This window comes from Pungitius pungitius, chromosome 12 (genome assembly GCF_949316345.1).
Source record: "Pungitius pungitius chromosome 12, fPunPun2.1, whole genome shotgun sequence".
NCBI classification, from domain to species: Eukaryota; Metazoa; Chordata; class Actinopteri; order Perciformes; family Gasterosteidae; genus Pungitius; species Pungitius pungitius.
This window is the reverse complement of record NC_084911.1, coordinates 15,429,235-15,442,446: the sequence shown is the minus strand read 5'-3', so window position 1 is coordinate 15,442,446 and position 13,212 is coordinate 15,429,235. Positions and strand designations below refer to the sequence as shown.

Below are 13,212 nucleotides of genomic sequence, written 5' to 3'. Positions count from 1 at the left end.
CGAGAAGTAGCGGGATCGATGCCCGCATCCTCCATTATTCCTAATTTTCAGACAAGGAGATAGTGACAATAATCAGCAAAGGCCAAAACACTCGGCCGCCAAGTCTTACTTTAGACTAGGTTTTTACGAACATTTAGTTGATTTCGACCGTCTTATTGACCAAACAATTTTTCTCAATCACCTTAAAGGTGTTGTAAAAACGTATGTTGATGGGTTGAGAAGAATACTCTGTTACATTACAGGGTTGGCTTTAGATGAGGTGTGGACAATCTGAGCCCTTTGCTCCAACCAAATTGGAACTAGGGCAACAGATGTGAATTGCGTAGTGGTGACTTGTAAATGTATTTGGTCAAATAAAAGTGGAATGCGACGAGAATGGGATTCGAACCCATGCGTGCAGAGCACAATGGATTAGCAGTCCATCGCCTTAACCACTCGGCCACCTCGTCTTGTTTGGTCTGACCTTGCGGCATAATTTGATAATAATCGTAGCATGTGTTCATTGTCCTGGGAGGGTTTAAAAGTGTTTAAATGCAGTGTCAGCCTTATGGCAATTCGACCCAAGCGCTCTGTGTAGAGGGGGATTAGCTCAAATGGTAGAGCGCTCGCTTAGCGTGCGAGAAGTAGCGGGATCGATGCCCGCATTCTCCATTATTCCTAATTTTTAGACAAGGAGATAGTGACAATAATCAGCAAAGGCCAAAACACTCGGCCGCCAAGTCTTGTTCAATAGGAGCTTGCGGCATAATTTGATAATTATCGTAGCATGTTTTTATTGTCCTGGGAGGTTTTAAAAGTGTTAAAATGCAGTGTCAGCCTTATGGCAATTCGACCCAAGCGCTCTGTGTAGAGGGGGATTAGCTCAAATGGTAGAGCGCTCGCTTAGCATGCGAGAAGTAGCGGGATCGATGCCCGCATCCTCCATTATTCCTAATTTTCAGACAAGGAGATAGTGACAATAATCAGCAAAGGCCAAAACACTCGGCCGCCAAGTCTTACTTTAGATTAGGTTTTTACAAACATTTAGTTGATTTCGACCGTCTTATTGACCAAACAATTTTTCTCAATCACCTTAAAGGTGTTGTAAAAACGTATGTTGATGGGTTGAGAAGAATACTCTGTTACATTACAGGGTTGGCTTTAGATGAGGTGTGGACAATCTGAGCCCTTTGCTCCAACCAAATTGGAACTAGGGCAACAGATGTGAATTGCGTAGTGGTGACTTGTAAATGTATTTGGTCAAATTAAAGTGGAATGCGACGAGAATGGGATTCGAACCCATGCGTGCAGAGCACAATGGATTAGCAGTCCATCGCCTTAACCACTCGGCCACCTCGTCTTGTTTGGTCTGAGCTTGCGGCATAATTTGATAATAATCGTAGCATGTGTTCATTGTCCTGGGAGGGTTTAAAAGTGTTTAAATGCAGTGTCAGCCTTATGGCAATTCGACCCACGCGCTCTGCGTAGAGGGGGGTTAGCTCAAATGGTAGAGCGCTCGCTTAGCATGCGAGAAGTAGCGGGATCGATGCCCGCATCCTCCATTATTCCTAATTTTCAGACAAGGAGATAGTGACAATAATCAGCAAAGGCCAAAACACTCGGCCGCCAAGTCTTGTTTGGTCTGAGCTTGCGGCATTTTATGGTAATTATCGTAGCAGGTGTTCATTGTCCTGGGAGGTTTTAAAAGCGTTTAAATGCAGTGTCAGCCTTATGGCAATTCGACCCAAACGCTCTGTGTAGAGGGGGATTAGCTCAAATGGTAGAGCGCTCGCTTAGCATGCGAGAAATAGCGGGATCGATGCCCGCATCCTCCATTATTCCTAATTTTGAGACAAGGAGATAGTGACAATAACCAGCAAAGGCCAAAACACTCGGCCGCCAAGTCTTACTTTAGACTAGGTTTTTACGAACATTTAGTTGATTTCGACCGTCTTATTGACCAAACAATTTTTCTCAATCACCTTAAAGGTGTTGTAAAAATGTATGTTGATGGGTTGAGAAGAATACTCTGTTACATTACAGGGTTGGCTTTAGATGAGGTGTGGACAATCTGAGCCCTTTGCTCCAACCAAATTGGAACTAGGGCAACAGATGTGAATTTCGTGGTGGTGACTTGTAAATGTATTTGGTCAAATAAAAGTGGAATGCGACGAGAATGGGATTCGAACCCATGCGTGCAGAGCACAATGGATTAGCAGTCCATCGCCTTAACAACTCGGCCACCTCGTCTTGTTTGGTCTGAGCTTGAGGCATAATTTGATAATTATCGTAGCATGTGTTCATTGTCCTGGGAGGGTTTAAAAGTGTTTAAATGCAGTGTCAGCCTTATGGCAATTCGACCCAAGCGCTCTGTGTAGAGGGGGATTAGCTCAAATGGTAGAGCGCTCGCTTAGCATGCGAGAAGTAGCGGGATCGATGCCCGCATTCTCCATTATTCCTAATTTTTAGACAAGGAGATAGTGACAATAATCAGCAAAGGCCAAAACACTCGGCCGCCAAGTCTTGTTTAATAGGAGCTTGCGGCATAATTTGATAATTATCGTAGCATGTTTTCATTGTCCTGGGAGGTTTTAAAAGTGTTAAAATGCAGTGTCAGCCTTATGGCAAATCAACCCAAGCGCTCTGTGTAGAGGGGGATTAGCTCAAATGGTAGAGCGCTCGCTTAGCATGCGAGAGGTAGCGGGATCGATGCCCGCATCCTCCATTATTCCTAATTTTCAGACAAGGAGATAGTGACAATAATCAGCAAAGGCCAAAACACTCGGCCGCCAAGTCTTACTTTAGAATAGGTTTTTACAAACATTTAGTTGATTTCGACCGTCTTATTGACCAAACAATTTTTCTCAATCACCTTAAAGGTGTTGTAAAAACGTATGTTGATGGGTTGAGAAGAATACTCTGTTACATTACAGGGTTGGCTTTAGATGAGGTCTTGACAATCTGAGCCCTTTGCTCCAACCAAATTGGAACTAGGGCAACAGATGTGAATTTCGTGGTGGTGACTTGTAAATGTATTTGGTCAAAAAGAAGAGGAATGCGACGAGAATGGGATTCGAACCCATGCGTGCAGAGCACAATGGATTAGCAGTCCATCGCCTTAACCACTCGGCCACCTCGTCTTGTTTGGTCTGAGCTTGTGGCATTTTATGGTAATTATCGTAGCATGTGTTCATTGTCCTGGGAGGGTTTAAAAGTGTTTAAATGCAGTGTCAGCCTTATGGCAATTCGACCCACGCGCTCTGTGTAGAGGGGGATTAGCTCAAATGGTAGAGCGCTCGCTTAGCATGCGAGAAGTAGCGGGATCGATGCCCGCATCCTCCATTATTCCTAATTTTCAGACAAGGAGATAGTGACAATAATCAGCAAAGGCCAAAACACTCGGCCGCCAAGTCTTACTTTAGACTAGGTTTTTACGAACATTTAGTTGATTTCGACCGTCTTATTGACCAAACAATTTTTCTCAATCACCTTAAAGGTGTTGTAAAAACGTATGTTGATGGGTTGAGAAGAATACTCTGTTACATTACAGGGTTGGCTTTAGATGAGGTGTGGACAATCTGAGCCCTTTGCTCCAACCAAATTGGAACTAGGGCAACAGATGTGAATTTCGTGGTGGTGACTTGTAAATGTATTTGGTCAAATAAAAGTGGAATGCGACGAGAATGGGATTCGAACCCATGCGTGCAGAGCACAATGGATTAGCAGTCCATCGCCTTAACCACTCGGCCACCTCGTCTTGTTTGGTCTGAGCTTGCGGCATAATTTGATAATAATCGTAGCATGTGTTCATTGTCCTGGGAGGGTTTAAAAGTGTTTAAATGCAGTGTCAGCCTTATGGCAATTCGACCCACGCGCTCTGCGTAGAGGGGGGTTAGCTCAAATGGTAGAGCGCTCGCTTAGCATGCGAGAAGTAGCGGGATCGATGCCCGCATCCTCCATTATTCCTAATTTTCAGACAAGGAGATAGTGACAATAATCAGCAAAGGCCAAAACACTCGGCCGCCAAGTCTTACTTTAGACTAGGTTTTTACGAACATTTAGTTGATTTCGACCGTCTTATTGACCAAACAATTTTTCTCAATCACCTTAAAGGTGTTGTAAAAATGTATGTTGATGGGTTGAGAAGAATACTCTGTTACATTACAGGGTTGGCTTTAGATGAGGTGTGGACAATCTGAGCCCTTTGCTCCAACCAAATTGGAACTAGGGCAACAGATGTGAATTTCGTGGTGGTGACTTGTAAATGTATTTGGTCAAATAAAAGTGGAATGCGACGAGAATGGGATTCGAACCCATGCGTGCAGAGCACAATGGATTAGCAGTCCATCGCCTTAACAACTCGGCCACCTCGTCTTGTTTGGTCTGAGCTTGAGGCATAATTTGATAATTATCGTAGCATGTGTTCATTGTCCTGGGAGGGTTTAAAAGTGTTTAAATGCAGTGTCAGCCTTATGGCAATTCGACCCAAGCGGTCTGTGTAGAGGGGGATTAGCTCAAATGGTAGAGCGCTCGCTTAGCGTGCGAGAAGTAGCGGGATCGATGCCCGCATTCTCCATTATTCCTAATTTTTAGACAAGGAGATAGTGACAATAATCAGCAAAGGCCAAAACACTCGGCCGCCAAGTCTTGTTCAATAGGAGCTTGCGGCATAATTTGATAATTATCGTAGCATGTTTTTATTGTCCTGGGAGGTTTTAAAAGTGTTAAAATGCAGTGTCAGCCTTATGGCAATTCGACCCAAGCGCTCTGTGTAGAGGGGGATTAGCTCAAATGGTAGAGCGCTCGCTTAGCATGCGAGAAGTAGCGGGATCGATGCCCGCATCCTCCATTATTCCTAATTTTCAGACAAGGAGATAGTGACAATAATCAGCAAAGGCCAAAACACTCGGCCGCCAAGTCTTACTTTAGATTAGGTTTTTACAAACATTTAGTTGATTTCGACCGTCTTATTGACCAAACAATGTTTCTCAATCACCTTAAAGGTGTTGTAAAAACGTATGTTGATGGGTTGAGAAGAATACTCTGTTACATTACAGGGTTGGCTTTAGATGAGGTCTTGACAATCTGAGCCCTTTGCTCCAACCAAATTGGAACTAGGGCAACAGATGTGAATTTCGTGGTGGTGACTTGTAAATGTATTTGGTCAAAAAGAAGAGGAATGCGACGAGAATGGGATTCGAACCCATGCGTGCAGAGCACAATGGATTAGCAGTCCATCGCCTTAACCACTCGGCCACCTCGTCTTGTTTGGTCTGACCTTGCGGCATAATTTGATAATAATCGTAGCATGTGTTCATTGTCCTGGGAGGGTTTAAAAGTGTTTAAATGCAGTGTCAGCCTTATGGCAATTCGACCCACGCGCTCTGTGTAGAGGGGGATTAGCTCAAATGGTAGAGCGCTCGCTTAGCATGCGAGAAGTAGCGGGATCGATGCCCGCATCCTCCATTATTCCTAATTTTCAGACAAGGAGATAGTGACAATAATCAGCAAAGGCCAAAACACTCGGCCGCCAAGTCTTACTTTAGACTAGGTTTTTACGAACATTTAGTTGATTTCGACCGTCTTATTGACCAAACAATTTTTCTCAATCACCTTAAAGGTGTTGTAAAAACGTATGTTGATGGGTTGAGAAGAATACTCTGTTACATTACAGGGTTGGCTTTAGATGAGGTGTGGACAATCTGAGCCCTTTGCTCCAACCAAATTGGAACTAGGGCAACAGATGTGAATTGCGTAGTGGTGACTTGTAAATGTATTTGGTCAAATAAAAGTGGAATGCGACGAGAATGGGATTCGAACCCATGCGTGCAGAGCACAATGGATTAGCAGTCCATCGCCTTAACCACTCGGCCACCTCGTCTTGTTTGGTCTGACCTTGCGGCATAATTTGATAATTATCGTAGCATGTTTTTATTGTCCTGGGAGGTTTTAAAAGTGTTAAAATGCAGTGTCAGCCTTATGGCAATTCGACCCAAGCGCTCTGTGTAGAGGGGGATTAGCTCAAATGGTAGAGCGCTCGCTTAGCATGCGAGAAGTAGCGGGATCGATGCCCGCATCCTCCATTATTCCTAATTTTCAGACAAGGAGATAGTGACAATAATCAGCAAAGGCCAAAACACTCGGCCGCCAAGTCTTACTTTAGACTAGGTTTTTACGAACATTTAGTTGATTTCGACCGTCTTATTGACCAAACAATTTTTCTCAATCACCTTAAAGGTGTTGTAAAAATGTATGTTGATGGGTTGAGAAGAATACTCTGTTACATTACAGGGTTGGCTTTAGATGAGGTGTGGACAATCTGAGCCCTTTGCTCCAACCAAATTGGAACTAGGGCAACAGATGTGAATTTCGTGGTGGTGACTTGTAAATGTATTTGGTCAAATAAAAGTGGAATGCGACGAGAATGGGATTCGAACCCATGCGTGCAGAGCACAATGGATTAGCAGTCCATCGCCTTAACCACTCGGCCACCTCGTCTTGTTTGGTCTGAGCTTGCGGCATAATTTGATAATAATCGTAGCATGTGTTCATTGTCCTGGGAGGGTTTAAAAGTGTTTAAATGCAGTGTCAGCCTTATGGCAATTCGACCCACGCGCTCTGCGTAGAGGGGGGTTAGCTCAAATGGTAGAGCGCTCGCTTAGCATGCGAGAAGTAGCGGGATCGATGCCCGCATCCTCCATTATTCCTAATTTTCAGACAAGGAGATAGTGACAATAATCAGCAAAGGCCAAAACACTCGGCCGCCAAGTCTTACTTTAGACTAGGTTTTTACGAACATTTAGTTGATTTCGACCGTCTTATTGACCAAACAATTTTTCTCAATCACCTTAAAGGTGTTGTAAAAATGTATGTTGATGGGTTGAGAAGAATACTCTGTTACATTACAGGGTTGGCTTTAGATGAGGTGTGGACAATCTGAGCCCTTTGCTCCAACCAAATTGGAACTAGGGCAACAGATGTGAATTTCGTGGTGGTGACTTGTAAATGTATTTGGTCAAATAAAAGTGGAATGCGACGAGAATGGGATTCGAACCCATGCGTGCAGAGCACAATGGATTAGCAGTCCATCGCCTTAACAACTCGGCCACCTCGTCTTGTTTGGTCTGAGCTTGAGGCATAATTTGATAATTATCGTAGCATGTGTTCATTGTCCTGGGAGGGTTTAAAAGTGTTTAAATGCAGTGTCAGCCTTATGGCAATTCGACCCAAGCGGTCTGTGTAGAGGGGGATTAGCTCAAATGGTAGAGCGCTCGCTTAGCGTGCGAGAAGTAGCGGGATCGATGCCCGCATTCTCCATTATTCCTAATTTTTAGACAAGGAGATAGTGACAATAATCAGCAAAGGCCAAAACACTCGGCCGCCAAGTCTTGTTCAATAGGAGCTTGCGGCATAATTTGATAATTATCGTAGCATGTTTTTATTGTCCTGGGAGGTTTTAAAAGTGTTAAAATGCAGTGTCAGCCTTATGGCAATTCGACCCAAGCGCTCTGTGTAGAGGGGGATTAGCTCAAATGGTAGAGCGCTCGCTTAGCATGCGAGAAGTAGCGGGATCGATGCCCGCATCCTCCATTATTCCTAATTTTCAGACAAGGAGATAGTGACAATAATCAGCAAAGGCCAAAACACTCGGCCGCCAAGTCTTACTTTAGATTAGGTTTTTACAAACATTTAGTTGATTTCGACCGTCTTATTGACCAAACAATGTTTCTCAATCACCTTAAAGGTGTTGTAAAAACGTATGTTGATGGGTTGAGAAGAATACTCTGTTACATTACAGGGTTGGCTTTAGATGAGGTCTTGACAATCTGAGCCCTTTGCTCCAACCAAATTGGAACTAGGGCAACAGATGTGAATTTCGTGGTGGTGACTTGTAAATGTATTTGGTCAAAAAGAAGAGGAATGCGACGAGAATGGGATTCGAACCCATGCGTGCAGAGCACAATGGATTAGCAGTCCATCGCCTTAACCACTCGGCCACCTCGTCTTGTTTGGTCTGACCTTGCGGCATAATTTGATAATAATCGTAGCATGTGTTCATTGTCCTGGGAGGGTTTAAAAGTGTTTAAATGCAGTGTCAGCCTTATGGCAATTCGACCCACGCGCTCTGTGTAGAGGGGGATTAGCTCAAATGGTAGAGCGCTCGCTTAGCATGCGAGAAGTAGCGGGATCGATGCCCGCATCCTCCATTATTCCTAATTTTCAGACAAGGAGATAGTGACAATAATCAGCAAAGGCCAAAACACTCGGCCGCCAAGTCTTACTTTAGACTAGGTTTTTACGAACATTTAGTTGATTTCGACCGTCTTATTGACCAAACAATTTTTCTCAATCACCTTAAAGGTGTTGTAAAAACGTATGTTGATGGGTTGAGAAGAATACTCTGTTACATTACAGGGTTGGCTTTAGATGAGGTGTGGACAATCTGAGCCCTTTGCTCCAACCAAATTGGAACTAGGGCAACAGATGTGAATTGCGTAGTGGTGACTTGTAAATGTATTTGGTCAAATAAAAGTGGAATGCGACGAGAATGGGATTCGAACCCATGCGTGCAGAGCACAATGGATTAGCAGTCCATCGCCTTAACCACTCGGCCACCTCGTCTTGTTTGGTCTGACCTTGCGGCATAATTTGATAATTATCGTAGCATGTTTTTATTGTCCTGGGAGGTTTTAAAAGTGTTAAAATGCAGTGTCAGCCTTATGGCAATTCGACCCAAGCGCTCTGTGTAGAGGGGGATTAGCTCAAATGGTAGAGCGCTCGCTTAGCATGCGAGAAGTAGCGGGATCGATGCCCGCATCCTCCATTATTCCTAATTTTCAGACAAGGAGATAGTGACAATAATCAGCAAAGGCCAAAACACTCGGCCGCCAAGTCTTACTTTAGACTAGGTTTTTACGAACATTTAGTTGATTTCGACCGTCTTATTGACCAAACAATTTTTCTCAATCACCTTAAAGGTGTTGTAAAAATGTATGTTGATGGGTTGAGAAGAATACTCTGTTACATTACAGGGTTGGCTTTAGATGAGGTGTGGACAATCTGAGCCCTTTGCTCCAACCAAATTGGAACTAGGGCAACAGATGTGAATTTCGTGGTGGTGACTTGTAAATGTATTTGGTCAAATAAAAGTGGAATGCGACGAGAATGGGATTCGAACCCATGCGTGCAGAGCACAATGGATTAGCAGTCCATCGCCTTAACCACTCGGCCACCTCGTCTTGTTTGGTCTGAGCTTGCGGCATAATTTGATAATAATCGTAGCATGTGTTCATTGTCCTGGGAGGGTTTAAAAGTGTTTAAATGCAGTGTCAGCCTTATGGCAATTCGACCCACGCGCTCTGCGTAGAGGGGGGTTAGCTCAAATGGTAGAGCGCTCGCTTAGCATGCGAGAAGTAGCGGGATCGATGCCCGCATCCTCCATTATTCCTAATTTTCAGACAAGGAGATAGTGACAATAATCAGCAAAGGCCAAAACACTCGGCCGCCAAGTCTTACTTTAGACTAGGTTTTTACGAACATTTAGTTGATTTCGACCGTCTTATTGACCAAACAATTTTTCTCAATCACCTTAAAGGTGTTGTAAAAATGTATGTTGATGGGTTGAGAAGAATACTCTGTTACATTACAGGGTTGGCTTTAGATGAGGTGTGGACAATCTGAGCCCTTTGCTCCAACCAAATTGGAACTAGGGCAACAGATGTGAATTTCGTGGTGGTGACTTGTAAATGTATTTGGTCAAATAAAAGTGGAATGCGACGAGAATGGGATTCGAACCCATGCGTGCAGAGCACAATGGATTAGCAGTCCATCGCCTTAACAACTCGGCCACCTCGTCTTGTTTGGTCTGAGCTTGAGGCATAATTTGATAATTATCGTAGCATGTGTTCATTGTCCTGGGAGGGTTTAAAAGTGTTTAAATGCAGTGTCAGCCTTATGGCAATTCGACCCAAGCGGTCTGTGTAGAGGGGGATTAGCTCAAATGGTAGAGCGCTCGCTTAGCGTGCGAGAAGTAGCGGGATCGATGCCCGCATTCTCCATTATTCCTAATTTTTAGACAAGGAGATAGTGACAATAATCAGCAAAGGCCAAAACACTCGGCCGCCAAGTCTTGTTCAATAGGAGCTTGCGGCATAATTTGATAATTATCGTAGCATGTTTTTATTGTCCTGGGAGGTTTTAAAAGTGTTAAAATGCAGTGTCAGCCTTATGGCAATTCGACCCAAGCGCTCTGTGTAGAGGGGGATTAGCTCAAATGGTAGAGCGCTCGCTTAGCATGCGAGAAGTAGCGGGATCGATGCCCGCATCCTCCTTTATTCCTAATTTTCAGACAAGGAGATAGTGACAATAATCAGCAAAGGCCAAAACACTCGGCCGCCAAGTCTTACTTTAGATTAGGTTTTTACAAACATTTAGTTGATTTCGACCGTCTTATTGACCAAACAATGTTTCTCAATCACCTTAAAGGTGTTGTAAAAACGTATGTTGATGGGTTGAGAAGAATACTCTGTTACATTACAGGGTTGGCTTTAGATGAGGTCTTGACAATCTGAGCCCTTTGCTCCAACCAAATTGGAACTAGGGCAACAGATGTGAATTTCGTGGTGGTGACTTGTAAATGTATTTGGTCAAAAAGAAGAGGAATGCGACGAGAATGGGATTCGAACCCATGCGTGCAGAGCACAATGGATTAGCAGTCCATCGCCTTAACCACTCGGCCACCTCGTCTTGTTTGGTCTGACCTTGCGGCATAATTTGATAATAATCGTAGCATGTGTTCATTGTCCTGGGAGGGTTTAAAAGTGTTTAAATGCAGTGTCAGCCTTATGGCAATTCGACCCACGCGCTCTGTGTAGAGGGGGATTAGCTCAAATGGTAGAGCGCTCGCTTAGCATGCGAGAAGTAGCGGGATCGATGCCCGCATCCTCCATTATTCCTAATTTTCAGACAAGGAGATAGTGACAATAATCAGCAAAGGCCAAAACACTCGGCCGCCAAGTCTTACTTTAGACTAGGTTTTTACGAACATTTAGTTGATTTCGACCGTCTTATTGACCAAACAATTTTTCTCAATCACCTTAAAGGTGTTGTAAAAACGTATGTTGATGGGTTGAGAAGAATACTCTGTTACATTACAGGGTTGGCTTTAGATGAGGTGTGGACAATCTGAGCCCTTTGCTCCAACCAAATTGGAACTAGGGCAACAGATGTGAATTGCGTAGTGGTGACTTGTAAATGTATTTGGTCAAATAAAAGTGGAATGCGACGAGAATGGGATTCGAACCCATGCGTGCAGAGCACAATGGATTAGCAGTCCATCGCCTTAACCACTCGGCCACCTCGTCTTGTTTGGTCTGACCTTGCGGCATAATTTGATAATTATCGTAGCATGTTTTTATTGTCCTGGGAGGTTTTAAAAGTGTTAAAATGCAGTGTCAGCCTTATGGCAATTCGACCCAAGCGGTCTGTGTAGAGGGGGATTAGCTCAAATGGTAGAGCGCTCGCTTAGCGTGCGAGAAGTAGCGGGATCGATGCCCGCATTCTCCATTATTCCTAATTTTTAGACAAGGAGATAGTGACAATAATCAGCAAAGGCCAAAACACTCGGCCGCCAAGTCTTGTTCAATAGGAGCTTGCGGCATAATTTGATAATTATCGTAGCATGTTTTTATTGTCCTGGGAGGTTTTAAAAGTGTTAAAATGCAGTGTCAGCCTTATGGCAATTCGACCCAAGCGCTCTGTGTAGAGGGGGATTAGCTCAAATGGTAGAGCGCTCGCTTAGCATGCGAGAAGTAGCGGGATCGATGCCCGCATCCTCCATTATTCCTAATTTTCAGACAAGGAGATAGTGACAATAATCAGCAAAGGCCAAAACACTCGGCCGCCAAGTCTTACTTTAGATTAGGTTTTTACAAACATTTAGTTGATTTCGACCGTCTTATTGACCAAACAATGTTTCTCAATCACCTTAAAGGTGTTGTAAAAACGTATGTTGATGGGTTGAGAAGAATACTCTGTTACATTACAGGGTTGGCTTTAGATGAGGTCTTGACAATCTGAGCCCTTTGCTCCAACCAAATTGGAACTAGGGCAACAGATGTGAATTTCGTGGTGGTGACTTGTAAATGTATTTGGTCAAAAAGAAGAGGAATGCGACGAGAATGGGATTCGAACCCATGCGTGCAGAGCACAATGGATTAGCAGTCCATCGCCTTAACCACTCGGCCACCTCGTCTTGTTTGGTCTGACCTTGCGGCATAATTTGATAATAATCGTAGCATGTGTTCATTGTCCTGGGAGGGTTTAAAAGTGTTTAAATGCAGTGTCAGCCTTATGGCAATTCGACCCACGCGCTCTGCGTAGAGGGGGGTTAGCTCAAATGGTAGAGCGCTCGCTTAGCATGCGAGAAGTAGCGGGATCGATGCCCGCATCCTCCATTATTCCTAATTTTCAGACAAGGAGATAGTGACAATAATCAGCAAAGGCCAAAACACTCGGCCGCCAAGTCTTACTTTAGACTAGGTTTTTACGAACATTTAGTTGATTTCGACCGTCTTATTGACCAAACAATTTTTCTCAATCACCTTAAAGGTGTTGTAAAAATGTATGTTGATGGGTTGAGAAGAATACTCTGTTACATTACAGGGTTGGCTTTAGATGAGGTGTGGACAATCTGAGCCCTTTGCTCCAACCAAATTGGAACTAGGGCAACAGATGTGAATTTCGTGGTGGTGACTTGTAAATGTATTTGGTCAAATAAAAGTGGAATGCGACGAGAATGGGATTCGAACCCATGCGTGCAGAGCACAATGGATTAGCAGTCCATCGCCTTAACAACTCGGCCACCTCGTCTTGTTTGGTCTGAGCTTGAGGCATAATTTGATAATTATCGTAGCATGTGTTCATTGTCCTGGGAGGGTTTAAAAGTGTTTAAATGCAGTGTCAGCCTTATGGCAATTCGACCCAAGCGCTCTGTGTAGAGGGGGATTAGCTCAAATGGTAGAGCGCTCGCTTAGCATGCGAGAAGTAGCGGGATCGATGCCCGCATTCTCCATTATTCCTAATTTTTAGACAAGGAGATAGTGACAATAATCAGCAAAGGCCAAAACACTCGGCCGCCAAGTCTTGTTTAATAGGAGCTTGCGGCATAATTTGATAATTATCGTAGCATGTTTTTATTGTCCTGGGAGGTTTTAAAAGTGTTAAAATGCAGTG

The 13,212-nt window shown here is 43.9% G+C and overlaps 19 non-coding genes across 19 annotated transcripts; 1 reads left to right on the top strand and 18 right to left on the bottom strand.

Annotated features, from left to right (window-relative positions):
- Positions 1 to 367: 367 nt before the first annotated feature.
- Positions 368 to 449, bottom strand: trnas-gcu (transfer RNA serine (anticodon GCU)). The gene has a single exon. It is a non-coding gene; the product is annotated as a tRNA-Ser (tRNA).
- An 808-nt stretch (positions 450 to 1,257) lies between these two features.
- trnas-gcu (transfer RNA serine (anticodon GCU)) lies at positions 1,258 to 1,339 on the bottom strand. Its single transcript has one exon. It is a non-coding gene; the product is annotated as a tRNA-Ser (tRNA).
- An 808-nt stretch (positions 1,340 to 2,147) lies between these two features.
- trnas-gcu (transfer RNA serine (anticodon GCU)) lies at positions 2,148 to 2,229 on the bottom strand. Its single transcript has one exon. It is a non-coding gene; the product is annotated as a tRNA-Ser (tRNA).
- A 402-nt stretch (positions 2,230 to 2,631) lies between these two features.
- On the top strand, positions 2,632 to 2,704 carry trnaa-agc (transfer RNA alanine (anticodon AGC)). The gene has a single exon. It is a non-coding gene; the product is annotated as a tRNA-Ala (tRNA).
- Positions 2,705 to 3,037: 333 nt separating this feature from the next.
- trnas-gcu (transfer RNA serine (anticodon GCU)) lies at positions 3,038 to 3,119 on the bottom strand. The gene has a single exon. It is a non-coding gene; the product is annotated as a tRNA-Ser (tRNA).
- Positions 3,120 to 3,654: 535 nt separating this feature from the next.
- On the bottom strand, positions 3,655 to 3,736 carry trnas-gcu (transfer RNA serine (anticodon GCU)). Its single transcript has one exon. It is a non-coding gene; the product is annotated as a tRNA-Ser (tRNA).
- Positions 3,737 to 4,271: 535 nt separating this feature from the next.
- On the bottom strand, positions 4,272 to 4,353 carry trnas-gcu (transfer RNA serine (anticodon GCU)). Its single transcript has one exon. It is a non-coding gene; the product is annotated as a tRNA-Ser (tRNA).
- Positions 4,354 to 5,161: 808 nt separating this feature from the next.
- trnas-gcu (transfer RNA serine (anticodon GCU)) lies at positions 5,162 to 5,243 on the bottom strand. The gene has a single exon. It is a non-coding gene; the product is annotated as a tRNA-Ser (tRNA).
- Positions 5,244 to 5,778: 535 nt separating this feature from the next.
- Positions 5,779 to 5,860, bottom strand: trnas-gcu (transfer RNA serine (anticodon GCU)). The gene has a single exon. It is a non-coding gene; the product is annotated as a tRNA-Ser (tRNA).
- Positions 5,861 to 6,395: 535 nt separating this feature from the next.
- trnas-gcu (transfer RNA serine (anticodon GCU)) lies at positions 6,396 to 6,477 on the bottom strand. The gene has a single exon. It is a non-coding gene; the product is annotated as a tRNA-Ser (tRNA).
- A 535-nt stretch (positions 6,478 to 7,012) lies between these two features.
- On the bottom strand, positions 7,013 to 7,094 carry trnas-gcu (transfer RNA serine (anticodon GCU)). Its single transcript has one exon. It is a non-coding gene; the product is annotated as a tRNA-Ser (tRNA).
- An 808-nt stretch (positions 7,095 to 7,902) lies between these two features.
- trnas-gcu (transfer RNA serine (anticodon GCU)) lies at positions 7,903 to 7,984 on the bottom strand. The gene has a single exon. It is a non-coding gene; the product is annotated as a tRNA-Ser (tRNA).
- A 535-nt stretch (positions 7,985 to 8,519) lies between these two features.
- trnas-gcu (transfer RNA serine (anticodon GCU)) lies at positions 8,520 to 8,601 on the bottom strand. The gene has a single exon. It is a non-coding gene; the product is annotated as a tRNA-Ser (tRNA).
- Positions 8,602 to 9,136: 535 nt separating this feature from the next.
- Positions 9,137 to 9,218, bottom strand: trnas-gcu (transfer RNA serine (anticodon GCU)). Its single transcript has one exon. It is a non-coding gene; the product is annotated as a tRNA-Ser (tRNA).
- A 535-nt stretch (positions 9,219 to 9,753) lies between these two features.
- Positions 9,754 to 9,835, bottom strand: trnas-gcu (transfer RNA serine (anticodon GCU)). The gene has a single exon. It is a non-coding gene; the product is annotated as a tRNA-Ser (tRNA).
- Positions 9,836 to 10,643: 808 nt separating this feature from the next.
- Positions 10,644 to 10,725, bottom strand: trnas-gcu (transfer RNA serine (anticodon GCU)). The gene has a single exon. It is a non-coding gene; the product is annotated as a tRNA-Ser (tRNA).
- Positions 10,726 to 11,260: 535 nt separating this feature from the next.
- Positions 11,261 to 11,342, bottom strand: trnas-gcu (transfer RNA serine (anticodon GCU)). The gene has a single exon. It is a non-coding gene; the product is annotated as a tRNA-Ser (tRNA).
- Positions 11,343 to 12,150: 808 nt separating this feature from the next.
- On the bottom strand, positions 12,151 to 12,232 carry trnas-gcu (transfer RNA serine (anticodon GCU)). The gene has a single exon. It is a non-coding gene; the product is annotated as a tRNA-Ser (tRNA).
- A 535-nt stretch (positions 12,233 to 12,767) lies between these two features.
- On the bottom strand, positions 12,768 to 12,849 carry trnas-gcu (transfer RNA serine (anticodon GCU)). The gene has a single exon. It is a non-coding gene; the product is annotated as a tRNA-Ser (tRNA).
- Between the last annotated feature and the right edge of the window lie 363 nt (positions 12,850 to 13,212).